The sequence below is a fragment of the Balaenoptera physalus genome (assembly GCF_965194825.1).
Source record: "Balaenoptera physalus genome assembly, chromosome: 12".
NCBI classification, from domain to species: domain Eukaryota; kingdom Metazoa; phylum Chordata; class Mammalia; order Artiodactyla; family Balaenopteridae; genus Balaenoptera; species Balaenoptera physalus.
The window spans coordinates 87,732,596-87,755,503 of NC_138897.1; the positions used below are offsets into that span (position 1 = coordinate 87,732,596).

Below are 22,908 nucleotides of genomic sequence, written 5' to 3' on the forward strand. Positions count from 1 at the left end.
TTGTGAGGATTAAAAGAAGCTATATATAAGTGCTTAGCACAGGGCCTGGCACAACAGTAGGTTATTAACAGCTGTTACTATTATTCCTGTTATTAAAGGGCAATGTCGGAGGTTCAAATATGACACATTTTGTAGGAAAGTGGGACACATCTGGGGAATATGTCTTGCCACTGAAAATTAAAGAGAAATTGTTGAATCTCTAGTAAGATATCAGATTCAACAAATGTCAAGAGTGACAGTTTGTGAAACAGTTCCCGGCATACCAAAGGTGCTCAATAAATGCCTCTTGACTGATGAATACACCAAATGACTGGATGACCAGTGGCGAGGAGCTACTTTCATGCATTCATTCTCTTGCTCACGGACTTTTATTGTTCTGCCAGTGAGACTCTGTAAGATGTGTTTCTGGGGCTCAGCACCAACTCATCCCTCCGCTCCTGGCTGTGAATTCTGAGCTCCGGCCTCACAGCTGCCTTGATGCTGGCTCTTCTTGGCCAGTCCCCTTGGCATTAGTCCTGGGCCTTCCTGGCATACTTCTGGACCAAGCTCCTGGCACCCACAGGTCACCATCCCTACCTCCTTGAGGACACACTGGGCTGGCATCCCCCTTTGGACTGAAACAGAGCTTTATTCCCCCTGGCACTGACATACCTCTCCCTCTGGTGCCAAATTGCTAAATGATGACTCTATCAGAGCATCTACTTGTCAACACCCTCTTTCAGAGCTGGGCTTTTCCTATGAATCCCAGTAACGCCATTTGGGGAAGTGTCTGTTACTGAATTCCTCCCCTCAAAGTAAGCTCTGTGAGCGTGTGGTCTGGTGCACAGAAGGTGCTCAACATAATTTGTTGAATGAACAAATCCAAGTGGGTAGCACTGACTCTAGATCCTGTCTGTGACACCATTGTAGAGAAATGGCAGGGCCCAATTCTGAGACAGTCTGCTCACAGAGGTGATCAACCGAGGCACAGGTCCTGGAGCCAGGCTGCCTGGGTTCAAATCCCAGCTCCACCACTTATTATCTGTGTGTCCTTGAACAGGTGGGTCACTTCAATCCCTGTGCCTCTACTTCCCCACCTGTAAAACAGGGATAATAATATGACAGCCTCCCTCAAAGCGTCGCTAGAGGATCAAATGACTTAACACAATGTAAAGCCCTTTGCAAAACTCCTAGCATGCATTAAGCCCCATAGACATGTCACCTCTTGGTATGATTAACCCCTTCCTTCTTGCCTGTGGGGACAGGTTCTGCCCAGAGCTGGATGATAAACTTCAGCTGTGCTCATCTCTGGTGTCCTATGAAGACCACCTGAGAAAAGCCTCGCCTCCACACACAGCAGGGCACTCTGGGAAGAAGAATTTGAAAACCATAGCAGTTTCTCTGCAGCTTCCAATATGGCAGCCATGAGCCTCATGTGGGTACTAAGCACTTGAAACGTGGCAAGTCCAAATCCAGATGTGCTATGAGTGCAAAATATGCACCGGATTTCAAAGACTTAGTTCAAAAAATGAGAATGTACAATAGCTCATCAGCTATTCTTATGTTGATTACATGTTGAAGTGATAAAATTTTGGGTGTGCTGGGTTAAATAAAATATATTATTAAAATTCATTTCACCTGTTTTATTTTACTTTTTAAAATGTAGGTACTACAAAATATAAAAGTACACGTGTGGATCACATTATATTTCTATTGGACAGCATGGCTTGAAGGTTTTACAAGGCCCACAGAGAATTTTTTATTTAAGAGAGGTGGAGAGAAATATATGGTGGATGTTGAGCAAGTGATTTTGAAAAGGTCAGTTACAAAAGCTCTTTAAGCTCTCTCGTTGTTATTCTGAGAGCAGTCTCTGGTCGCTTACCTTCCAGAGTGAATGACAGTCTCTCATACATTCAGCAAACATTTGCTGAGCACCTGCTATGTGCCATGAACTGTGAGCTGAGAACTCAGCGATGTTTAAGGCAGCCTCAAGCCCCACCCTTAGAGGACTCACAGCCCAGCGGGGAGACGGACATTAAAGCAGAGTCCCCAGACAATTCATTAATTACATGTGCTAAACGCTTCAAAGGAAAAGCACAGGGGGGCTTGAGAGTGTGTAAGTGGGGGGAGACTGACCCAGTTTGATGGGTGGAAGGAACATCAGGAATTATCTCCCCAGAAGGGGAAGAAGGTGATGGACAGAAATAATGTTCTAGAATCTAGGCAACGGGAAGATTTTTATTCTTGCTAAGATGTACAAAACACAGTTCCTGCTCTGGGGACTCACAGCTGAGTGGGAGACACAGCAATGCCAAAGAGGAACTGTAACACAGGAGGAGGTGATGCAAACACTGGAGTCTCCAGATTAACGTGAGGAGGGGGCAATTAATTCAGAGTTTGGGGGGACATCCTTGATGCACTACTAATAATACTAATGTAATATTCAGAGTTTACCATGTACCAGATGCTCTTACTATTCATAATCATCCCTCTCCATACACCAATCACTGAAGGTAGCTGCTGTCATTATCCCCATTGTACAGATGAGGAAACCAAGACTCAGCGAGGTTAAGTAACTTGCCCAAGGTCACTCAGTAAGTAAATGGCAGAGTGAGATTCACACCAGGTCTGGGGGTTGAAATTACTGTTCTGAATCCAGATGTGGGCCCCTTTCTCCTGGATAGAAAAACCATCCCAGCCAGTGGGGACAGTCACTCGGACCCCATTTGGATGCTGATGCCTTGAGATGCTATCTATGGCTGTACCAGGTCAGGTGCTGCTATGCTGCTGACCTGAGGCCAAGAAAAGCCATGAGAAACAAAAGCAATTCATCTCCCGATCCCTAGATGGAGAATTATCAAAGATGAGCCAGCACGAAGTCTGAATGCTTCATTTTACAGTTGTCCATGCTCAGCATGTGTGGTAGCTGGAGTTTACGATAGGCCTAAGAATGTTCTATTGACTTCTAATTTATTTCTTTTCTTTCTTTATTTTTTTGGCTGTGTCGGGTCTTAGTTGCAGCACGTGGGGTCTTTGTTGAGGCATGTGGGATCTTTTGTTGCGGCACGGGTTCTTTGTTGCGGTGCTCGGGTTTCTCTCTAGTTGTGGCGTGCGGGTTTTCTCTCTGTAGTTTGCAGCACGTGGGCTCTCTGGTTGAGGCGCACGAGCTCAGTAGTTGTGGTGCGCTGGTTTAGTTGCCCCGTGGTATGTGGGATCTTAGTTCCCGACCAGGGATCGAACCTGCGTCCCCTGCATTGGAAGGCAGATTCCTTACCACTGGACCACCAGGGAAGCCCTGCTATTGACTTCTAAAAAGGAATTCAGGGCAGAGGTGAGGGCAAGTCACAGAAGATCCCTTTATTGTTTCCCGGTCCCTATGCATAGCACCCTCTACTATCCATTCATGGTGCTTATCAGTTGTGTATTGATTATCTGTACGACTGTCTCCTTATAATGTCAGCCCGCCCCATTAAAGCTGTGCTGTCCAAAACAGTAAGCACTAGCCCATGTGGCCAGTGAGCACTTGAAATGTGACTATTCAAATTCAGATGGGCTGTACGTGTAAAATATGGGATTTCTAAGTCTTAGGAAGAAAAAAGGAATGTAAAATATCTCAATAATTTTTATATTGATTTTATGTTGAAATGATAATATTGTGGACATATTGGGTTCAATAAAATATATTATTAAAATTAAACTCACCTATTTCATTTTACTTTTTATAACGTAGCTACTAGAAAAATTTAAATTACTTATATCGTTTGCATTCTTTTATTTTTTTTTTAAATTTATTTATTTATTTTTGGCTGCGTTGAGTCTTTGTTGCTGCGCGCGGGCTTTTCTCTAGTTGCGAAGAGTGGAGAGCGGGGCCTACTCTTCCTTGCAGTGCGTGGGCTTCTCATTGGGTGGCTTCTCTTGTTGCAGAGCACAGGCTCTAGGCACACGGGCTTCAGTAGTTGTGGCACTTGGGCTCAGTAGTGTGGCTCACGGGCTCTAGAGCACAGGCTCAGTAGTTATGGCCCACGGGCTTAGTTGCTCCACTGCACGTGGAATCTTCCCGGACCAGGGCTTGAACCCGTGTCCCCTGCATTGGCAGGCAGATTCTTAACCACTGCGCCACCAGGGAAGCCCTATCGTTTGCATTCTATTTCTACTGGACAGCGCTGTTCTAGATCAAAGGTTAGGAAACTATGGCCCTTGGGCCAAATGTGGCCCTTCATCTGTGTGTTTAAATAAAGTTTTATTGGAACACAGCTACAATCATTCTTTTATGTATTGTCTATGGCTGCTTTCATGCTATAATGGTGGAGTTGCATAGTTGTGACAGACACTCTGGTTGCAAAGCTGAAGACACTTACTCTCTCTGGCCCTTAACAGAAAACATTTGCTGATCCCTGCTTTAGAGGTTCACCTAATGGCTGGACAATATTTTCAAAAGCAGAGATCAAAAAACATCCTGGAATGGCACTAGGTCTGAATTAGTTCAAGTTTGGGGCTTCCCATAGTAAATATGATTCTTGAAGACAGTAGTCATTTGGATGTCCTGCCTCGTTCAGTCTTGTTTTAGAGCAATGACCCTGTCTACTTCTAAAAGGCCAGGCCTGATGGCATCAGGGCCTGATCCAGTGCTGGGCCCAATGTCATGAAGCATCTCTTGGCCTCAGTTTGTTCATCCATCATGTGGGAATAATACTCTCCATTTGTCTAAGAAGCTGTCGGGGGAGGAATGGGCTAACATGTGGTAAAGAGTCCCACGGAAGTTGGAAAAAAGCTTTCTAATAAAGCACATAATTCTTCTTCCAACCATACAGGATGTCTTTTCCAAGAGCTGCAACTCTAATGTATTTCACCCACGTGCCCAGAACAGGTGAGCTCGGCCTAAATAAAAGGCCATGTGTTTCTGCCTCATGGCTGGGTCCTACAGTGCAGAAGGGCCGGAGAAAAGGGTCCAGAATGACAGATTTGGCTTGTGACAGGCAGATCTTTGAAGGCCATCTGGGGGAGGAAGAGGAGGAGGAGGAGGTGGCGGCCAGCTACAGACACCAAGAAGGTCACCATCAGAAATAGCTCAGCGTCTGATGAAGCAGGCGGCATTCACACTACCCGAAGTAATATAAGGGGTGAAAATGTGTTTGGTCCCCTGAGTATGAAAGTTAACAGGTGTAGAACCGGTTAAGCCAGAGGAGAGGCAAAAGCCTGCTCTAGCTGCCTAGCATTTGTCTGTCAGGTGGTTAAAAAATGGCAAGTTTGGGGGCCCCCCGAGACTGTGCTTCCATGACTGTCTGAAACAGCAGTGACAACATCTACTGGCTACTGAGAACAGCTCTGTGCTAAGCTCTTCACAATGAACAGAGTTTCCAGAAACTGAATCTTTATTCTGTGTTCAGTGTCTTGTCTTTGGAATGTCTGCATACAGCTCTAAGACGTGAGCACTGTTATTGCTCCCATTTTACAGGGGAAGAAACTGAGGTTCAGGGAAGCCAAGTCACTTGGCCAAGATGCAAGAACTAGTTATTGATGGAGGTGGTATCTGCGCCCAGCATGCTCTCATTCCAGGGCTCAGAACTGCAACCAGAGACCAGTGTTTCTCAAAGTGTGCTGCACAGTCCCCCGGGCATGAAAAGAGGGAGGACCTGTGATCAAGCCTGTACCCCACTTGCTTTCTCCATGGATTGCACAAAATCTACTAGCACACTGGATGCTCTGACGAGAGCTGCAGAAGAAAATGCTCTTCAACTCAGCTTAGCCCAGTGTTTTCCCAAATGCATTTGGTCACGGAGCTTTTTCATCAGAGAATAAACTTAGAAACTAGGGTTCCGTGAAACACACTTTGACACAGCTTCCCTCTACCACTGGGTCCTGGGCTCTGGGGAGGGTGGGGCACGGTGGTTCTGAGAGATTGGGTGGGGGGGTCTGATGCCACAGGAATTCTGGAAGAAACTGAAGAGTGATGGGCAGTTGAGAGGTGGGAGTTCAGAGGGTTTCAGAATCAGTACCTCAGAGGAGGAGGCAGAGGAATGAGATCGGAGGAGGAAAGGCATCAGCCCAGGATGGCCGGGGGCGGGCGGGCGGGAGAGTGCCCTTTAACACCCTCTGAGGCCTGGTTCTGCTTCTGGGGAGTGAAGATCCGGGGGCACATGGGGAGCAAAGAGGAGCAAGAAGAATGAGAGGAGACAGAGGAAGGGGGAATAGAGCATGAGGGTTATGCAGAGAGTGAGGGGCATGGAGAGCAAGGGGGAGCAGAGAGCTGGGGGTTCACAGACACTGAGGGGAGCAGGCAGGAGAAGGGGGTCATGGAGAGTAAGGGAGGCACAGACATGGAGGCGGATGGAACGAGGGCTCAGAGTGACGGGAGCAGGGGTGTGGAGCACAGTGAGGGGAGCACAGAAAACGGGGGTGGCCGCGGCTGTGGGCCATGCAAAGGAGCAGCAGGAAACCCGGGCCGCCGCTACGCAGGGGAGTGACTGGCTCAGATGGGAAGGGGCTCGTGGTCACTGCTTAGGGGCTGCCGCAGGCCCTGGGGGAGGTGATGGTCCAGGCCCAGGGTGGTGCTGGAGAGGGGCAGAAAAGAACTGATTCGAGAGATGATTAGGAGGTTAAGTTCCTGATCCAGGACATGGCTGGGGCTGAAGGTGGGGAGGCGCATGGGGGTGCATTTAGCCAAGAGGGAGGAGCAGACTCAGGGAGACACACTACAAGAGCAGTCTACAATCAGCTGAAGATCTTTCTGGCTATTGCGTTGAGAAGAATACATGTATTTTGGACTGTAAAGATTGCAGCCCAGGATGGGAAGAAGGTAGAAATTTCAAGGAAGCTCAATCTTTCTAAGTTCTCAAAATGGGTTACTTTGTGAGGTACTGAGCTCCCCAACAGAAGAGGCATCCAAGTACATGGCCATCTATCTCTGAGGATATAAACGTACTCAGGGAGATTTATATATTAGGGAGCTTTGGCCAAACCATCCAGAAGGCGCACATCTTACTCTGAGTCTATGTGATAAATCCCTTTTACTTATAGTAATATTCTGATGTCCTACCACTTGTAAAAGGTGATAACAATTACCTTGTTTGGCTGATATGAGAATTATTATTATCAACAGTAACAGTGACTACTGAGCACTGACTCTGTCAAGCACTCTGCTAAGTGTCTGACAAATATTAACTCATTTAATCCTCACAACCCAGGTCGGGGGGGGGTGTTACTGCCCATTTAACAGATGAAGATATCAAGGAACAGAAGGGCCGAAGGCCATACCGTGTGGGAGCTGGGACTCACAGCCAGCTCAGTCAGACTCCAAAGCCCATGATCCTAATCCCCACTTGGGACTGAATCTCTGGTAGGGGTTTGTGGAAGGGGTTGGAATATCTGAAAGGGTTGAAGGAGCCCGGCCGGCAGGTGGGCAGGGGACAGCGAGGCCAGGAGAAGCCAAGTGCCCGGGTCTTCAGCAGGACCTGTCTCCTCTGCCTCACAGAGTGTGTTTGCTGGGGGCCTTGTTCCCGGGTGAGCACTAATGCTCTCTCTGCTGTATGTCACTGATGTGACTGAGCAATTGAAAATTACACTTTAATGTCAGGGCTTAAATAAGAAATAAGAGTTTGACTCTTGTTTTTGGTAGCTGTTGTTGAGCTGGGCTCTCTCGGCTCCTGTCTGGACGGGGCAGAAGGCTGGGACCCTCTCTGGCCTTCTGAGATCTCGGGGACATTCCCAAGGGAGGGTCAGAGTGGGTCCCAGAGAGGCCACATCCTAGCTGAGGCTCAGGAGCCAGCAGAAGCCACTTCTAGAGCCTGACGGGATGGAATAAAGTTAACATATCTGGCCACCGTTCACTGTTTTGAATTCTCAGGTATAAATCACAAATTCATTTTAAATCGTCAGATGTAAGACACTAATTCAAATTCAAGCTTGAGCTCTGAGATTCCCTCTTCCAGGGCTGTAGGTCCAGCTTATAGATCCTCCTCCCAATGCCTCAACCTGCAACAGTGACGGACACAAGCAGGAGTTCAGTAACTACAGTAAAAGCAAGCGGTATTTACTGAGCATCCACCATGTGCACGCTCCAGGGAAGGCATCCTGCCCCCTCCACAAGACCCTCAAACACGTATTGAGTGCTGTACATGCATTAACTCACTCGATCCTTGCAAAACTTCCATGAGGTGGGGGGACTGAATTGTGTCCCCCCCAGTGTGACTATATTTGGAGATAGGACCTTTAAGGGGATAATTAAGGTTAAATGAAGTCTTAAGGGGATTGGTGTCCTTATAGGAAGAGGAAGAGACATCAGGCATGCAGAAGCATGGACAGTAAGAAGGCGACCATCTACAAACCAAAGAGAGAGCTCTCACCAGAAACCAACCGTGCCAGCACCTTGATCTTGGACTGCTAGCTTCCAGAATTGTGAGAAAATAAAATTCTGTTGTTTAAGTCACCTAGTCTGTGGTATTCTGTTACGACAGCCTGAGCTGCCCGTCTAGCTCCAGAAGCTGCCATCTCATGGCTGGGTTTGTCAGTTCTTACGTCTGAGCCCCACCAGGGGAGAGTGGGTCTGTCTATTCACACAGCCTCGCGCACAGTAGGTGCTCAGTAAATGTCTGCTGAAGAACGAGTGTCACTGTCTATGTGTCATCCTTGGGAGTGATTCTCAGGCTGGAGAGGAACTGATAGCAGTGGGGCTCCCTCTTTAGAGATGTCTGGAAAAGTACCAGGCACCCCGACTGGTGCTCGTGTTCTAGTTAAGGGAGAGTTTGTGCTTCGTCCCGACCTCCTCTGAACACCAGGCACTCACCCATCAGCCAGAATCTGGTGACAGGCCCGTGCTCATGCTAACTTCTCATCTGGGTGTGTTCCATTTCCCCAACCAGATTGTGAGCATCCAGAGGGCTGGGACTAGCTTTTTTTTTTTTGGCGTTTAAAAAAGTGAAATAAAATAATGCATGTAAAGTGTTAACATAGCGCCTGACACATCACCAATGTCCAATAAATTCATTTTCTCAGCAGGTATTTATCGAGCATCTTCTAAGGATGGGGGCTGTTCTAGGCACTGGGTATTCAGTACCAAGCAAGACTGACCCAAACCTGTACCCTTGCAGAGCCAACACTCTAAAGGCAGAGGCAGGCAATAAAAGAAATCATGATACAGAAGGAGAGAAAGTGATCAAGTACAAGGGAGGAAAATAAAGCTAGGAGGGAGATAGGAGTCTGGGGTAGGGATGTGTGTCCTGCCTAGTAGGGCCAGGGAAGGCCTTGGGAGAAAAGAACAGTTGAGCAGACTTGTAGAAGGGGAGGGGGTGTGTCATTCGGCCATCTCAGGGAAGAATATTCCAGGCAGCTAGAACAGCAGGTGCAAAGGCCCTGGGGCAGAAATACGTTTGCCTTGTTTGGGTAACAACAAAGAGGCCAGTGTAGTGGGAGAAGGTAGGGGAAGGGGACGAGAAGAGGTCAGGGATCAAAGGGTAGGGGCAGAGCTTTGTAGGTCATTGTGAGGACTTGGGCTTTTTCCCTGAGGGGAATGAGTAGCCACGGGAGGGTTTAGAGCAGACGAGGGACATGGCCCACGTACATTTTAACAGGATTCCTCTGGCTGTCGTGTGGACAATGGACTGAGGGGGGGCTAGGGTGGAAGCAGGTTGACCAGGGAGGTGGCTACTTTCATAGTCCAGGCGAGAAGGATGGCATTTCAGAGCAGGGTGGTGTCAGTGGAGGTGGGGAGAAGTGCTGGGGTTCTGGATCCATTCTGAAGGTCCAGCCACAGGATTTGTTTCTCAGAAACACAGAGTAGATGTGGGGTGAGGTGAGAGGAAGAGGGGTGTCAAGGACATTTCATGGTTTGGGGCGTGAACAACTGGATGATCTTGAACAGCTGCTGCTGTGATTTTCTCCTCCCTCGCAGTCCACAACAGGACAAGTCAGGAGTGGGCACTAAATCAACAATGACTGAATGAAAAAAATGAATGAATGAGATAAGGAAGGAACTTAAGAGGCTCTCTGAGCTAATCCTTCTGAACTACAAATAAAAACCCACGTCTAGAAGGATGATGGAGAATGACACCCATCTATGCTGCAACCCAAACTATGTTGCAACCTTGAAGGCTCTGTGGAGATCTCTTGCAGGCTCTCTGATGGAGTAACACCTAGTGTGAGGGGACAGAGGCCCAGGATCTGCCCCAGAGGTCCTGGCATCTCAGGGAAGCTGTCAGCAGCGTGGGAAACAGGAAAAGCTGGACCTGGGAGTGAGCGGACCTGGGTTCTGGTTTCAGCTGGGGCCTCGTGTCCCTGTTCACCTTTGGGCAAGTCACACCCCCTTTCTGAGCCTCAGCTTCCCCATCTGTAAAGTGAAGGTGCTCGGTTTCAGGTCTCTAACTCAAATTCACTCAAGCAGACAGACAGACAGACACTCTCCTCCCCACACATCGATCTCCATCCCACTGGGATTTTAATCAAAAGCAGTGCAAGGCCTTGGAAGCCCACCCAGGCTTGGATCGAGGGGTGGGTCTGCTGGGAGAGCAGGAGGGAGGAAAGAAAAACACCATGAAATTTTATTTTAATATTTGTAATTATTCCCAGGCTAAAAATAAGGCACAGAGCAAAGTGTTTTCAAATGTCGGCATTAATGAACACTTTTTATCCAACATAATGCGGGCCCCCAAATGCATTTATGTCAGGCTCTCTGAGATCTCGGAAGCGGTGCCCCACGCCAGGTTGGCTTTCACAGCTTGGAAGTGGCGCAAAAATGAAATGTCCCACAAGTGCAGGCTGGCAGGCCTGCTATTAGCAACAGTATAATCATCAATTATGTCCAATCACAAACTACTGATTTTATAATTATCAAATGAAGTTCTAACTTCTCACCTCTGCTCGGTGGCAGCTAATATAATCTCTCAGCTCAAAAAAGGAAGTTTTTTTCTTTTTTTTCCTGCTCTCTCTTCTGGGGAAAAGAATTTCCAGGCCTCCACATAAGACTGCATTTAAATTGCTTGTCACTCAAAACAAAGGCAAACCACTCATTTGTAATTCACCAGCCACCTGAACAGACTGCCTGTTTTCCTTTAAGCATCCATGCACTGAAGCACAAAGATCATTTTTTCTATTGTTAAAACTGTATAAGCCGGGGCTTTTTTTAGCAGTGAATACACAATTTCACTTCTCTTCCGAGGGCTCCCAGCATAAAAGGGACAGGACAGGAGGCTTTCTTTAGTGCCTTACAAATAAATTTTGCTTTGGGGTATTAAAAAAAATCAACAATGTGCTCATATAATGAGTCGAAAAGCTATTAAGGCCATTTATATATGAGGGCAGGAAAGAAGTTACGTTTCCCGTCCTGCCCAGGGTGTGGCCAGTATATGAAGTCAGATGATTGAGATTCATTCTCATGGGCGCTGGAAGCATCTGTGTTCAATCTCCTCTTTTTGGGAGCTGCCGATATCACAAATATGGCTCCGTGCTGATTGGCATTCGGCTGGCAGGCTTCAAGAGCAGAAGCAACCCAGGGGTGGGTGCCCCAGCTTGGACCTTGCTGTTCCAGGCAGGCTCTAGCTGTGTGCCTGACTTTCTGGCTACCTCACCCCAGAGGGACAAGCCATGCACGACTGTCATGAAGCCCCTATATGCAACCAAATTCTGTGGCTCAGCCTTTGACAACCAGGCCTGTTTTGACAACAGCTCAGTTTTTCTCTATAACTGATTATGATAATAATACTTTCCAATTTTAATCTAGAGCTTTTTATAATTTACAAAGACCTTTCACAGGAATTAATGCCTCTGAGCCTCCACTCACTCCCAGAGGTGGCTCTGGCAGGGAGGATGGTTCTTGTTTGAGAGGCCCAGAGGGGCTGATACGGCAGTCCCACGTCACACAGGAGACGTCAAGGCAGTGTGTGAACCCGGTCTCTGGATTCAGAGCCAGCTGTGCAGCAGAGAATTTGGGCCTGGATTTGTGCAACTTCCCACCTGAAGTGGGAGAGTAGCTTCCGTTTTTGGTAAATTAGAACAGACTCAAGTTCACCCCTAAAATGTCCCCTTCTCACGCCTGTATATGCTGTGTTTTCCTGAGTGTAAGGAATGGGGCTCCCGCATGCCCACCAGAAGTTATTCATAAGCCACAGCCAGTCTTTTCTTTGCAATAGCCATGAGGACTAACAAAGATTCCTGATTTAAAACAACAGTGAAATTATTCTGTATGATACTGTGATGGTGGATACACATTATGCATTTGTCAAGGAAGATTGTACAACAGGAAAAGTGACTGCTTAATGTAAACAATGGACTTCAGTTAATAATACTGTATCAATATTGGTTCATCAATTGTAACAAATGTACTGAACTAATGCAAGATGTTAATAACAGGGGAACTGGGGTAGAGAGCTCTATACTTTCTGCTCAAATTCTCTCTAAACCTAAAACTGCTCTAAAAAATAGTCCATCAATTAAAAAAGAAAAAGAGAGTAGTGAACACGTATAAAGCAGGTACTAGGTACCAGGCACTGCTCTCGGTATTTATCACATTAACACATTCAATCTGTACAACAGCCCTATGAGGTCAGTCATTATCTTCCTGATTTTACTGGTAGGGAAAACAAGATGTCAGAGAGATCTACCTTATTCAAAGTCACACAGCAAGTGGCAGAGCCAGGATTCATACTCAGGACACCAGAGCATGTGCCCTTAGCCATGAGACTAATGGGATTATCACTGGGTTCCCTCCAAAAGCCTGCCCCCTTTCCCATGGGATACTGTCGTGTGTGAGCATCCTACCTTGATCATGGGTGTCAGACAGCATAATAAGGGTCATGAATGATGGGTTTAGGGCCAGATATATCCCATGGACATGTTTTCTTGGACCCTCAACTGTTTTAAAAATATTTGAGCCATAAAAATTCATCAAGTTACATACTTAAGATTTGCTCATTTTACCGTATGTAAATTATACCTTCATAAAGTACTGTGAGCATGAAAATGTGTGCATATATATTGAGGCAGCATTTAAAACCGAGAAGAGATCCAAATTGCTGGCTTTTCTTGGAAAATCAGAGGATCTGGCCAGCCTGGGACCACGTTTCCACCAACAACTGCTGCCTGGGGCCAAGCAGCAGCCTTCCATTGAGATAGGCCAGGGGTCGGCAGTTCACCTCGGGCCTCCCGTGCACCTGCAGTACAGGTGTGGGACCCCGTCGGCACTGGCGTTTTCACTCTGGCCTAGACTTGACACCCCTTTTCCGCTTGCTTTGCTTTCTCCACATTCTTCTTGAGTTCCATCAGCCCCCAACTCCACCCTTCAAATAGTGATTTCGCAGGCATGTGAAAAACAGGAGTGCTAAGCAGGGTGTCCTGTACTGGTCCTACTTCTCGCTTCCAGGCAGCCCCACATGGCTGGCAAACTTCCCTTCCAAACTGTAACAAGATCTTGTGTGAGCCCTCCACCCCGAATAAAAATGGTTAGGCCCTCCCAACTCAAGTCTACCTGGGACCAGAAAAAAGGGCCATTTAGAGCATCTGGATGATTCTGTGCCTTGCTAAATGGTGAGAAACTCATAGGCAGAGTTGGGAAAGACCAGCAGGGCTTGGCTACTCTGTGTTCTGATGGGAATGGTGGTGCTAAGTGGGCCACGGAGGAGAGGGGTGAGTGAGGGCAAGAGGAGAGCACAGAGACGCACACAGCTGGGGCTTAATAAAGGCCTGTGGATTCAAGGAAGGGCTGGAAAGCACACGGGCTTTGGAGTCAGGTTCTGAGTGACCTAAGTCTGAAATCTGCATCTCTGGCTGTGTGACTTTGGGCAAGTCACGGAGCCTTCAGTGCCTCAGCTTTCTCAACTGTAAATTGGGTACAATGATGTGACGAGCTACCAGGAGGATCAAATCAGGGAGGAGAAGCAGCTGGCAGAGTACCCGCCCTGCCAGCACTTAATGATGAGTGAACATCCTTCCCTGACCTCTCTCTGCCTCGGTTTCTCTACCTAGAGAGTAGGGACAACAAGATCCAGCTTCTGTGTGGTGACACCAGCAGTTAAGATATGCTTTGTTCACCATTAAATATGGAGTGAAATTGGCCAAGCCATCCATAGACGGTTCTTGGATTTCTGGGCAAAGGGATCTGAGGGTGTTAGAAGTCAGTGCTAATGGGGGGAATGTGAAAGGTGGAAACTGCTGGAACATGAGGGCTGGAACCAAATCACCAGAGTGTGGGCTGAGGGTCAGCAATGCCAAGAACCACCCCAGCCAGCCTGGCAACAAGCAGCCTCTGAAACCCAGGGCAGTCCAGGGGTCTGTGCACCAGGCCCAAACGACCCTGCTCCTGCCGTGAGCTGGCTCGGGACCCTGACCTCGCCTCTGAGCTCTCACTGCCCCAGGCTCTGCCAACCATGTGCCGTGGTGTCCTTGCCCTTGCAGGGAGGCCTGCAGGGGTCCCAGGTGGCTGCAGTCTCCCCTCCTGAGGCCATCCTGGGAAGTTCTCTGAAATGCCAGAGCAGAAGAGCTAAGTTAACAGAGCATGCACGGAGGGGCGGCCACCCAAATGCCACTGAAGCACCACCTGCCCATGCGTTTACATATAGCATCGTCATTTCTGGATGTCTCTGTGGAGTGTGGCTCAAGACAGCTCCATGAGAGCCTCAGCTGGACACTTGGGGCACTACTCTGTCTCCTGCCCAGTTTGTGCAGCCAGGAGTCATGGGCGCAGTTTCCTGAAGTGGGCTGATTCGATTTCCAATCGAATTCGATTCCCAGTTTCCCTACTTCTTTGTGGCCTTGGGCAGCCACTGGCCTTCTCTGAGCCTTTGTTTCCACATCTGAGGATTACGATAAGGATTAAAGGTGATATACACAAAAATTGCTTAGCTCACAGCCTGGCAAACAGACAACACTTAACAGATGTTCGTTTTAGTATTATTAATTATTATGACCCTCAATGTGCTAAGTACTACGCGAAGAATAAACCACAGCCCCAGCCCACAAGTCCTAGAGTAAGAAAGAGACAGTCCATAGAAAAGGGCAGAAGACAAGCAGCATTTTGAGGAGGGGGAGTCAAGGAGGGAGGGGTTTATTCTGCAGGGGCATTGGCTAGAGGAGGGCTTCAAGGAGGAGGTGGCACTGGCTGGCAAAGGACGAGCAGGTTGTTGAGCTACAGAGGAGGGAGAGAGGGTGGCATGTGCCAAGGTAAGAAATGATCTGGTGTAATCAGACAACGCTCATCACTCTTCCCTCTAAGCCCAAGGCTGCAAATGTGGGGCCCATGGTCCAAATCCCGTCACGCACGTGGCTTTGTTCACGTTTAAAAAACGTTCATTTTAAGCCAACATTTAAAGATCAGGAGATTTTACATAAAAATTGAGATTTCCAGCTTGCCGGAAAAATGAGAAAATGTGGCCACAGAGGGCTCTGTTCCTGTGTAACAACAGCATAAAAAAGGAAACAGTGATAGTGACAAACAATAATAGTGCTTACTGACTGTTTAAAGTGTGCCAGGCACTGCTTTAAGGGCTTTACACACACTAAGTCTCAAAATCCTCATAAAAGCCCTATAGGGTGGGTGCAGTGATGTGCTGGTAAAGATTTAACAACTGGTTATCTGGTGGAAAAAAAAAGGGTCCTAGTTTGTAGTGTTTGCCAATTTCCATGGTGCAAATATTCCCACCATGGCGGATTTCAAGCTACCAATGTCACTGACCACCCGAGGAGTTTGCTCTGTGAGACTCTCCAGCACATCAATGGTAGGTGTAGTTTCATTTCTACTTCTCAGATGAGGAAATGGAGGCACAGAGAAATCAAGACACTTGCACAAGGTCACAGAGCTAGGAAAGTGAGCAGAGTAGGGGTTTGGAGATAGGTAGCCTGGCTTTGAAGTTTGTGCTCTCAGCTCCCACAGTGCACTGCAAGACCAGACTGTGTGGTCTGCCCGAGCTGGGTAGAGGCCACTCCTGAGGTGGCACACAAAGTCCCCGCTTGCCTCAGTCCCCACTCCTCTCTGTTGTCTCACCTGTGCCTGTGGGGCTCACTCAGCTTACCTGCAGGGCCCCTGTGGGCAACTGAGCTTGCAGCCCTGCTTTGGGGTATGAAATGTCATGTGGCCCCCAACTTTTCCCTCTGCCCTTCTGGGAACCCCATCAGGTACCTGAACACAAACAGAAGACACCCAGGGTGGGGGACAGCCAGCTTCTTTTGCTCTATCCCAACTCCATCCCCTGGCACCTGACAAAGTGGAAGAGCAAACCTTGTAGTTCAAACGCTTCTCACTTTTTTTCTCATTCTCTCTTTGCCAGGATCACTAACAGCATCAATTTCATGGAAGCAAGTTTTCTGTTCCCCTCCTTGCCTCCTGCTATCCCATACAACAAAACGTGGAAACTACATGATTTACAGGGGAAATACAGCAAAAACTGTTCACCTTAGGTTGGAAATGCTAATGATGCTCTAGCCCCTATGCTCTGTTGGGAGGAAGGCCTTCCATTTATCAGGGGAGGGGGGCTTGGATGGGGAACCCCACTTTCTTTGCTGTTTCTCAAAGACAGGCAAAGCCCCCTCAATCTTCATCCTCCCAGCTGGCAGCTCAGGATGGCAGCAAACAAAGGAAAGGCATATGTTTGGTGGGAAACGTGGAAATAATCAAGTGTGAGTGGATTCATGTAAGTAATTTAATTACCTTGCACAGCTATGAAATCACTTGGTTTCCGCTTCCATTATTAATGATGAATGTTAACTATCAGAGGACATCAGCTATGGTTTCCTGACATACTGGGGGAGGGAGGTTTAGGTGTCCCTAGGCGGCCACACCTGGCTTGTCACTGATCAGGCTGGTCTCTGCCTCTAGCTGACCCCACCCCCATCTTGGAACTGACTGGGAGGTACATTATACACCTCGTGATGGAAACACCTAGCACCACCTATGAATAGACTTGCCAAAACATTGAACCTGAATATGATCAAGCCTCTAGATCCAATTACCCATGTACAGCAAATACAGAGGATAGAGGAACAGGTCAAACCACACCACAGGGACACAATCAGCAAAATCCCAGCTACAGGTGAGGTGACTTGCCCAAGATCCCACAACTAGTGGTTGGCTGGGATTTGGACCCAAGCTCATGAACACAGTACTCTCCTGAGACCACATGAGAGGCCAGAGAAAGTGCAGCTGGGCTTCCAGAGGGTGGGACAAGGAACCAGAACAGTCCAGAAGCAAGTAGGGTGCTTCTACTACAAGAGGCAAGTCCCTTGACCCTGCCCTCTCTTGAGGTCAGCTTTCTCGGCTTCCTCAACCAGTCCCACACTCAAACTCCTGAGATAATGAATACTGTTGGCCTAGTTTGAGACCAGTGTCATCCCCTGGCGCAATCAGCTGTGATCAGGGGAATGTCTTCAAGAAAAATAGCCCAGTTATTTCCACATACAGAGCAGAAAAAAAAAAAAAAAGATGGGCAGGGTGCTTACAGATTAGAACATGTAGCAGAGGTAGCATGACCAACTTGTCCTAGTTTGTCTTGGACTTTCCCAGTTTTAGCCTGAAAAGTTTTACACCTGAAGAGCTTCTCAGCTTTAAAACCCAAAGTTTTGCATCTCAGGTACCCCTCAGTCCAGGGCCTGTGTAACAACAGCATAAAAAAAGGAACTGACTGGGAGATATATTATACACCTCGTGATGGAAACACCTAGCACAACCAATAGACAGTTGGTTGCCATACTTAAGAGGCACATCAATCAGTCTCAATGTGTGGACCCTGTGTGAGTCCTGGTATACACCATAAAACAATTAAAAAAAAACTGAGGAGCCAATAAGGGACACTGAAGCATTGCCTGGATATCTGATAATATTAAAAAACTACTGTTAAGAAAAAAAATTACAACTATGTGTGGTACGAATGTTAAGTAGACTTGTGGTGATCATTTTGCAATATATACAAATATTGAATCATTATGCTCTATACCTGAAACTAATATAATATTATATATCAATTATATCTCAATTAAAAAAGAAATTAGTGTTAAAAAATTTTTGGATGAGATGATATTGTGGTTATGTTTACAAAGAGATTCCTTATTTTTTAGAGATTATACACTAAAATATTTACAGGTGAAATGATACAACTTGGATTTGTTTCAGAATAATCCAGGGGTGCAAAAGGGAAGTGGCTATGAGTGAATAATCATTGAAACTGGGTCATGTGGCTCATTATTTTATTCTCTTTAACTTTCATGTATTTGAATTGTTCCATAATAAAGAGGAGAAAGAAAGGAAAGAAGGAAAGAAAGGAGGGAGGAAGATAGAAATGATTGTAGGAAGATATGCATTCTCTGAGTCAAATTCAACCACTCAAAATTTATAAGTTTGATCTTGCCTTTTCTGTAAAGGGCCAGAGAATAAATATTTTTGGCTATGTGGACCATATGGTCTGTCGTAACTATTCAACTCTGCCCTGTACAGTGAAAGCAGCCACAGACACTGTGTGGTTGTGTGCCAATAAAACTTTATTTACAGGGGCTTCCCTGGTGGCGCAGTGGTTAAAAACCCGCCTGCCAATGCAGGGGGCATGGGTTCGAGCCCTGGTCCGGGAAGATCCCAAATGCCACGGAGCAACTAAGCCCATGTGCCTCAACTACTGAGCCTGCGCTCTAGAGCCCGTGAGCCACAACTACTGAGCCCACGTGCCACAACTACTGAAGCCTGCGCATCTAGAGCCCATGCTCCGCAACAAGAGAAGCCACCATAATGAGAAGCCCGCGCACCACAACGAAGAATAGCCACCGCTTGCCACAACTAGAGAAAGGCCGCGCACAGCAACGAAGTCCCAACGCCACCAAAGATAAAATAAATAAATAAATAAAATTGTTAAAAAAAAAAAACACTTTATTTACAAAAAAAGGCAGGGAGCTGGATTTGACCCATGGGCTATAATTTGCCAACCCCTGGTCTAGAAGGATATCAACTGGGTTCAGTTCTACTACTTACTTGCCGTTGTAACTTTAGGAAAGTCACCTAGCCTTTCTGTTGTGACCTAAGGAAAGTCACCTAACCTTTCTGAGTTTTCTCCTCTGTAAAATGGGGATAATAACAGTAACTACATCAGGCCAGGATTAAGCCAGAGTAGAGCTGGGTCCATGTCAAAGTGAGCAGGTCCTCTAACAGCAAGCTGTTACTGATTTAACATACCCTGCTAGAATGTTTTGTTCCCCACTTAGAATAGCTTCTGGCATGCAGTAGAAGCCCAACAAACATTTGTTGAAATGATGAATGATTATGTTTGTCCCCATCAAGTGAAGAAAATAGGGATGGAAGAACATGGTCTTCTTACTCCTTTTCAAAATGTCAGGGTCTCCTCGCCTTATACACTGAAAAAGGAACATTTATAACAGAGACATCTAAGTCCTACTTCAAACTATGAGTCAGCTCCTGGGAAGAACTTCCTAAGAGGCTGTGCAGCTGATTATGCCTAAGCATCAGAGACATTTCAGGGTGACAGCTTAACTCTAAGGGCTTGTCCAGCTTGGCCATCCCAAGCTCTGGTGATCAATGTCACAGAAGCAGCAGACTGCTCCACCTACCCCTCAAGGGCTTGGCCAGAGACTGAAACATGCGTTGGAGGCTCCATGGAGAGGAGCTGAGCCAATGTGGGAAGTCTTCAACAAGTCTTGGTTGCCATCTTGTTTGGAATGGGAATAACCTCTCAACCACTGGAACTGGGCTCACTGGGTTTTACTCTCCTTTCACAGAGAACATGTGGGGATGTGGGGTATATAAGGTCTTGGTGCAGGCAAATCACGTGGAAGAATGAAACAAGATGGCGCCAGAGCCTGGCTTCAATGAGCAATAACTGGAAACAACCCATTCTCAGCATAATGAATTTCTTTATCTTGACTTCTGGGCAAAATATAGATGATTGGGCTGGTTGAGATCTGTACACCTTTGGGGCTTTCTAAATCCTGAGGTAGGTGGTCATCTACCTTCTCTGTAAGAATCACTCTACTACTCTTCCAGGAGCAAAACCCCAAATGTCTGCAGGAAAGTAGTAGTAACTCCAGTATGTGAAGTGGCCAATCGAAGGGGTTAGATGAGAGGGAGAATCAGGACTGTGTGAATAGACAAAATGATAAGAAGCTGAATTAGGCGACGGTAAGTTGCGAGTCTGTGACCTTCCTTCTTCCCCTGAGGTCGGCCACAGTGGCTGATGTCTGCACTGAGGCATTTTCCTGTCCATGGCTGATGTACCAGGGGCAGACACTGGGCTAGGCCAATGATCTCTGTTATCCTAACAGTTTAAATCTGAGACTGGTTGATTTTGATTTGTCCAGGTAGTTAGCTCCAGTGACTTTGGGGTGAAACTGGGGACAGAGATGGCCATTATGCGGGAGCCACCTTCCATCTACCATGTGTGAGAAAGCCGGCCCAGAGAGAGGACAGGATGAGGAACCTCACGCCTTTGCTTCTGAGTTGTTTTGGTTCCTTGTCCCATGCTCTGGAAGCCCAGCTGTGCTTTCTCCAGCCTCTCATGTGGTCTCAGGAGAGTGCTGTATTCATGAGCTTGGGTTCAAATCCCAGCTCTACCACTAACGGTGGGACCTTCAGCAAGACAACTCACCATGATGAGCCTTAGTTTCTTCATCTGTAAAATGGGGGAAATACCAAAAATACCCCTGCTACTGAGGATTAAATGACACAACTGTGCATCTGGCATACAAAAGATACCCCATAAATATCACGTAGCTAATATTATAATAAATTCTCCTCATCTAGGCTAGCTAGGGTGGATTTTTGTTTCTTGTACCCCAAGGTTTTCTCTTAAGATGGACCTCCAGCTGCCCTCGACAATGACGCCTCCCACTTGGAGGCTCAGGGTGGGGTAGGCGTCTCCTTTCCTGCCCCACCAAGGCCAGAGACAGAACGTAGACTGAGACAGAACACAGGAAGAGCTGCTGCGTTGTTCCTGACACCTGGGCAGCCCCAGCAGCTGCTGTTCCCCCACCCTACTCATTGCAAAAGCAACAGGCGAGGCAAACAGATGGCTTTTTTCCTTTCCCAAGATGGGAAGAAAAGGAAAGGAGATGAACAGATTTCCACTGGCTAGGAGATTGAAGAGAAATGGCCATTTTCGCTGATAAAATTCACTTAAACACCATCCCTGCGCCCAGGCACACGATCCTCCCGGGTCAGGAATGGGATGGGGCCAGCTTGCTATTGCCTATTGATGTAGCATTAATTTCTTTTTGTTTCCCGCTCTGGCATACACCTGACTCAAGGTGAGAGAACGCAACTGGGCTGCGACTTCTCAGATTGATTGCGTTTCTCTGCTAGGTCCGTTTCATGGTTGGTGACTTTGCAGCAAAGCAATTATCACTGTGGAATGCATAATGGCCTAATTAATAACTAATGTCAGGTTGGCCTCTGAGCCATGATTATACCTTAGCAAGCCAACTTTTTTTTCTTTTAAACATTCCGAGAGAAAAATATTATTATAATTGACTGGTTAAATCGTCAAAGTGTCCCTACCCTGTGGACACAGGGTGTAGTAGGAAGCACGTAAAGCCTGGAAAAAGAGAGGTGTTCTGCCGCCAACTGGCTGTGTGGCCTTGCTCAGCATCTGAATATCTCTGCACCTGAACATCTGCACCTATAAACAGAGCCACCTTTCTGGAACTGAGTGGAATTCTTGGAACCTGGGGCAGTGTAGTTCTTGTTTACTACTGTATCCCCAGGGCCTGGCACACAGTAGGTGCTTAATAAATAATGGTTAAGGGTAAGGACTCTGAAGCCAGACTGCCTGGGTTCAAATCTTGTCTTTGCCCCTTACTGGCTGTGTGACCTTGGGCAAGTTACCTAATCTCTCTGTGTCTCATTCTTCTCATTTGTAAAATATTGATAATAATATCTACCTCATAGGCTGGTCACGGGGAATAATAAATTGGTATCTGTAAAGTGCTCAGAATGCTGCCTGGAACACAGAAACAGCCATAGCAATGTTTGCCAATTACATTGTGTCAACATTCATTTAATAAATACTTATTCAGTATCTATTGTGTGTCAGGCACCATGTGAGACCCAGGAACATAACAGTCTACAAAGTGCTCCTTCCTTTCTTTGGTTAAGTGGGAGGAACAAACGTTATTTGAACAATTAAGCAAATAAACATTACAAACTATGCTAAGTATTGTGAAGGCTCCTATAAGCATATGTAACAGGAAAGCTTGATTAAATCTGTGGGGGGCCCACAAAGGTTTTCCTGAGGAAGCAACATTTGAACAGCGATCTGAAAGACATGTAGGCATTAGGTCAGTGGTTCTCAGGGGGACACTGTCTGGAGCCATTTATGGCTGTCCTGCTGAGGAGAGAGGTGCTACTGGCATCTCGTGGGCGGAGGCCAGGAATACTACTGAACACACTAAAACACACAGAACAGCTCCCCACAACAAAGAATCATCCAGGCCAAAATGTCAATAGTGCCAAGGCTGAGAACCTCTGCATTAAGTGGACAAAACAGGTGGAGAAGAAGCCTCAAGAAGAGGGAAGAGCAGGTGCAAAGGCCCTGAGGTGGGGGAGAGTGTACTTCCAAAGAAGAGCATAAAGGATGCAAAGAAAGAAGGGGAACAAGGTGAGAGATTGAAGGCAGAGGGCCTCGTAGCTGGTGGTCAGGGGTCTGGATTTCACTCCAGGTACTGGTAGACGTTACTGGAGGGTTATACACAGGGAGCCAAGCTGTGTATCGCCTGTCTTCTGAAGAGCTCACCCAGGCTGGCGGCAGAGAGGGCTGGATAAACTAATCTGGAAAACAAGAGGGCTGGATTCTGTGATGCCTGAGTCATTTTTAGGAGAGGCAGAGATGTCAACAGCCCATGCCCACCCGCTGAGAGTGTGGTTCACAGGGCAGAAAGGCCCATAATCCAGGAGGCACAGGTGTGAGGATAGGGACCTAGAGGATCAATATTTGGCTGGAGCCTTGAGAGACAAGCAGGGAT

General features: G+C 47.1%; 1 protein-coding gene across 7 annotated transcripts in view; it reads right to left on the reverse strand.

Moving 5' to 3' along the window:
- CUX2 (cut like homeobox 2) overlaps window positions 1-22,908 on the reverse strand; it is a 267,749-nt gene that overhangs the window by 62,975 nt on the left and 181,866 nt on the right. The gene's annotated exons all lie outside the window — the stretch shown is intronic.